Raw genomic sequence first — 5,504 nt, 5'->3', positions numbered from 1 at the left:
ACAGAAGGTGGCACAGGGGCTCTGAGAGGGGGGATTGTACTGGGTGTACTCACAGGGCAAAGCTGGGGAAGCAGGTCTTTCCAGGGAGCTCTAAACATCCCATTCCTGACTCTCTAAGGAGGCATGGATCAGGCCACTCGACTTTCTCATCAGTTTAATGTGGTTACAAAGCTGGAGGTCTGGACCGGATTGTAAAGTGAATCACATTATCCAAGGGGTTAAAGATGTGTTTTGGCTAGCAGATAAAATGCTAAGGACGAGTGCTGCCTAGTAGTTCATCCCCTTAGAAATACATGCCAGCTTCCAGGGGTGCCGAGTAGACAGCACGTACACTGAGGTGACACTGACATTGGTGGCTAAACAATCCTGACACCCCCAACTGGTACCAGGCTGAAACAGGCTCCCTCCTGCAGAACTGAAACAAAAGTATTGGATCGAAACAACTCAGAGGGTGAGAAGGAATCCCGTCCGCGATGCTGCTCCAACTGTTCCCCATCCTTTTCCAAAAAAGGTGCCCAAGGGGCCTGGGGAACAAAATCTGAGCCGGGGGACTGTGCAAAAGGGGCTGAAGGGAGTCAGGAGGGGCCGCCACCAGGAGAACGAGGCCAGTCTCAGGGCGTGAAGGAAGTGACCTGCGGGTCAGGTGGGGATGCGGACACGGCTGCCCACGTCCTCATCATAGCTCTTCGATGACAGGTGACATGCCTGAGGGAAGGAGACCAGTGACAGAACTACTCCCCATGACCATCAATCCCGCTGCTTAGACAGAAACTGAAAACTGAAGAGAATACACAAGTGATATCTACAGGAAACTGGGAACTTGAAAAAAAATGACAATGGAGCGTTAACCAGTGAGAACAATGCATTCCTACACATTTCCCAATTTGCCTTAGTTACCAGGCAACTTAAAACTAAATTCAGAGTTGAAATGCATTTAACCTCTGTTCCTTTGTTCCCTTCCATCAGTTCTGGCCTTAATGTTCAATTACCAGCTTGTGGTGCTCAACTTTGTAAGTACCAAGGTGAAGGTACAGGATTATGTTAAGAATGGCTATGTCTAGACCTGTGACCTTACAATCCCATTCCTCAGGGCAGGAGGAATTGTTAGAAGGGGACGCCCAGCAAAAGACTCATCCATAATTCGCTTGGTAGTTGTGGGTCTTTGGGGGGGTGTTTGTCATATAGGAAAATTGTCCCTTCTTTTTTCGGTGTACAGTTCTGTTTGATTTAGTCAGTGTAGATCAGCGTGGGGCGCACACAGCATAGCCCAGCCCCCCTGCACTGGGCTGGGCAGGGTCTGAGGAAGTTCTATGCTGACCCAAACATTCAAGGGAGTAGGTGCTGCTACAACAAAATTAAGCCTAAGAATACATTCATTCATCCAACAATATCGACTGCTGTTTTCATAGTAATTACCAAACTCCACTCTGGTGTTTACAAAGACAAACCAGATGAAGGAGTCACAGTCTCGGTGGGGCTCTGTAAGGAGTCCTCCCCGGTCGTCAGTGCTGTGGGAGAGCTGGTACTCCAGAAGCAATGGCATCTGACAGTGACAGCCTGAGCCGTCCAAAGGTTTCCAAGCACTTTCACATCTATTCCCTTCTGAGAGCCTTCGAGGCTGTAGCCTTGGAACTTCCTGTCCCGTATTTTTATTATGCAGATACATATTCATACCTTTTTTTCCCCTTATCTCTGATCCTAAGCTTCTGAGTCAAAGGGCTGGAGCCTATGAAGTAATCATTCAGAAAAAAAAGAAAATTAGAGGTTGAAAGAAATATTTAAACTCAAGGCATTAAAGTGGCACAAACTATCAAAATCTTTGACACAGTAAGTTCACTTTTAGGAACTTATCCCCCCCAACACACACACACAAAACTAATGCATACATGAGGTGTGACTGAAAAATACAGTGAATGTTTAAATAAAAAAAATTTATTATGGTAAAAATCCCACTCAAAATCCTCTCCCTTGCTTCGAACACACTTATCCCACCATTCTTGCCACTTTCTGAAGCAGTTCTGGAAGTCCTCTTCCGTGTCTTTACTTCATCCTCCATCATGACAATGCTCCATGTCACACATTGCTTCTGGTATATGACAATTGGTCAAATAAAAACATTACAGTGTGTCTCATCCACCTTATTCACTGGATCTGGCACCGTGGACTTCCGGCTCTTCCCCAAAGTCAAAATGACCACAAAAGGAAAATGTTTTGAACCAATTTAGGACATCCATGCACAACTAAAGATACTCACGAAAGAAGACTTCCAGAATTGCTTCTGAAAGTGGCAAGAATGATGGGATAAGTGTGTTTGAAGCAAGGGGGAGTATTTTGAGGGAGATTAATGGCAATGTGTCTTTACTGTAATAAATGCTTTTTAATATTCACCGTATTTTTTAATCACACCTAATGTGATTATCATATATGATTGTTTTAGCCACATTTATAACACAAAAATATTGGAAATCTAAACACCTCTTAATAGGGAGCTGGGTCATTAAGGTACAGTCACACATGCAATCCTATGCAGCTTTAAAAAAGAAAATTTCATTAAATGCTATATAAAAGATATAACTTTAAAAGAAAAAAGCAAGGTACAGAACAGTGTATACGGTATGCTACTATTTCTGTAAAAAAGGGGGACTACATAGTTGCATGTGCATAAAACATCTCTAGAAAAATCCACTAGGAGGGATTGGTTGCCTCCAGAGAGGAAACTCAATAGCTGGAAAATGGTGCTATCAGGGAGACGTCTTAATGTATCATCTTTTGTACCTTATGACTAATGAACCATGATAAAAATAAATATCTTTATTATTTATTGCTTATTTTTATTATGTATTGCATAAAAATAATTTCCATTTTAAATAAATTAATTAAAGGCATTATGATGACATTGCTACTCTTCCTACAAAAGGGCCAGCACTATTCCATGTCCAACTGGAGACTTGATAAAATAATCTGATAACTATAATACTCATCTGGACTTTTCTCTGGAAAATAGAAAGGCAGGATTTGTGTGCCCATTTTACAAAAACATAAATGAAAAGGTTAGCGGACTCACTCAAGGTCCCACAGTAAACTATTAAGTTTTAACAGTGTATTGGTAGCCACCCTTCATGTGTGCAGAAGGAATGTCAGCGTTTACTCTTTGTATTTCAACTGTGTGACATTGAGAGAAGCTCTCTCTCTGAACTGAGTATCCTACCTGTAAAATAAGGAGGCTGAACTAGGAGGGTTGATTTCAAGCTCCAAAATTCTGACATCTTGGACTTAACAAGAACCCTAAAACAATGTCTCAGGCCTCTTTTTTCCCATGATCACAACTACACTAAGGCTCCAGACAACCCTTCATCTGTCTCCTTATGAGAACAAATCCATATGCTCCTGAGAGTGGAGCTCGGTCTCCAGAACAAAAACCTCTGCTCTGGGCCGGCCCGGTGGCTCAGGCAGTTGGAGCTCCGTGCTCCTAACTCCGAAGGCTGCCGGTTCAATTCCCACATGGGCCAGTGGGCTCTCAACCACAAGGTTGCTGGTTCAACTCCTCGAGTCCTGCAAGGGATGGTGGGCAGCACCCCCTGCAACTAAGATTGAACACAGCACCTTGAGCTGAGCTGCCTCTGGGATGGCTCAGTTGGTCGGAGCGCAGGCTCTCAACCACGAGGTTGCCAGTTCGATTCCTCAAGTCCTGCAAGGGATGGTGGGCAGCTCCCCCTGCAACTAAGATTGAACACGGCACCTTGAGCTGAGCTGTCACTGAGCTCCTGGAGGGCTCAGTTGGTTGGAGCGCGTCCTCTCAACCACAAGGTTGCTGGTTCGACTCCCGCAAGGGATGGTGGGCTGCGCCCCCTGCAGCTAACAACGGCAACTGGATCTGGAGCTGAGCTGCGCCCTCCACAACTAAGACTGAAAGGACAACAACTTGAAGCTGAACAGCACCCTCCACAACTAAGGTTAAAAGGACAACTTGACTTGGAAAAAAGTCCTGGAAGTACACACTGTTCCCCAATAAAGTCCTGTTCCCCTTCCCCAATTAAAAAAAAAAAAAAATTACTTAAAAAACAACAACAAAAAAACAATAAACCTTTGCTCTTCTTTTGTCCCAAAACCTCCATAAAGAGATGGCAGTGCTGGACATTTCAATGTGACAACAGGGACTCCATGACCATCTGTTAAACAAAAAGGAAAGCTATCCACAAAATCCTTGAAGGCACCCGGGAAGACGGAGTAATACCATTTAGCTTTAGGAGTTTCTTACCCATCTTAAATGAAGATCTGAACACAAAGGTTCAAAGCATAATTAAGTTAGGTCCAAAGAAATAAGACTCTAAGTAAGCATTACATAAAGATAGAAAACAGTTTCCATAGCTGAAGTCCTCATTGATGTTCCTTGCAACGTGTTAATTGGGAGAGGGTGTCCACGCTATAGAAGGAGCAAACTTCATCAAGTCAGAAAAGTATTTAGTGTTGTACTCGAATACGCTTATAATAGAGATTACCACACACCTAAACGATACATGTAATTGTTATGAAGAGTCATGATGATTTGGTGAGCAGTGTGGTTTACTTAAATGATATAATTGGTGTTATTTTCATTCAACTGAATCTAACATTTCTGAGACAGCTGAAGAGCAGGAAGAAGCCAAGACGGAAACTGAGGAAAGAAATGAGTCCAGTGGGCCCCTGACCCAATTAACCAGATCTCTCTGCTATTCCAGCAAGGACTCATTGAACATCTCTGCAGTGTTCCCCACCTGCTGGGCTCAATGCTGCTCACACACTGGGGGTTGGAAGGTGAGCACCACACACAGTCCCTGCCCTCGGGGAACTTAGATTCCAGCAGGGAAGACAGGCTGTCAACAAATTGCTTCTTTGAGAGGTTCCACATAGCTACTATGTACCAGACACTCTTCTAGGCAAGGCAGACACAGCAGTAAACGTGAGAGCCCCTCCTCCCACAGAGCTTACCTTCTGGTAGGGGAAGACCAACGATACACAAGCAAGCAAATAACTCTGGACAGTGTATATTATAAAGAAAAGAAAGTTAAGTCTAGGACGGAGAATGACCTGAAGGAGGGAGGAAGTATTTTAGAAAGAGGTCCTGGGAGGCATGGATGAGGTGACAGCTCTCTGTAGTTCTGTGACAGACGAGAAGCAGACAGCCATGTGAAGATCCAGAAGATAATTTCCCACGGAGAAAACAGAGAAAAGCGCCGGGAGCAGGAACAAGCCTAGTGTGTTGGAGCAACTGTTAAGGTCTGTGTGGCTGTAGCCCAGCAAACAGCAGGAGAATGTCCAGCGACCAGACCATCTTGGGCAGTGTAAGTGATGGGAAGAAATTGAGGCTTATTTTAAGGATACTGGGCAGTCATTAGAGGATTTGAATATCTGGTCTACATTTTTATAAGACAGCTTCTGTGGGGAGAATCAACGATAGTGGGTAAGTGGGGATAGAGAGAACTAGTTAGGAGGCTAGAGCAGTAGCCTCATTGGACACGATGGTG

The 5,504-nt window shown here is 44.2% G+C and overlaps 1 long non-coding RNA gene across 1 annotated transcript; it reads right to left on the bottom strand.

Annotated features, from left to right (window-relative positions):
• Positions 1–574: 574 nt before the first annotated feature.
• Positions 575–4,184, bottom strand: LOC141567229 (uncharacterized). Its single transcript, XR_012489703.1, has 3 exons — positions 4,085–4,184; positions 1,675–1,726; positions 575–705 (listed from the first exon to the last, which is right to left on the bottom strand). It is a non-coding gene; the product is annotated as an uncharacterized LOC141567229 (long non-coding RNA).
• Between the last annotated feature and the right edge of the window lie 1,320 nt (positions 4,185–5,504).

The sequence above is a fragment of the Rhinolophus sinicus genome, linkage group LG10 (assembly GCF_036562045.2).
Source record: "Rhinolophus sinicus isolate RSC01 linkage group LG10, ASM3656204v1, whole genome shotgun sequence".
NCBI lineage: Eukaryota > Metazoa > Chordata > Mammalia > Chiroptera > Rhinolophidae > Rhinolophus > Rhinolophus sinicus.
The sequence above is the reverse complement of the archived record's forward strand: the minus strand, read 5'-3'. Positions and strand labels throughout refer to the sequence as shown.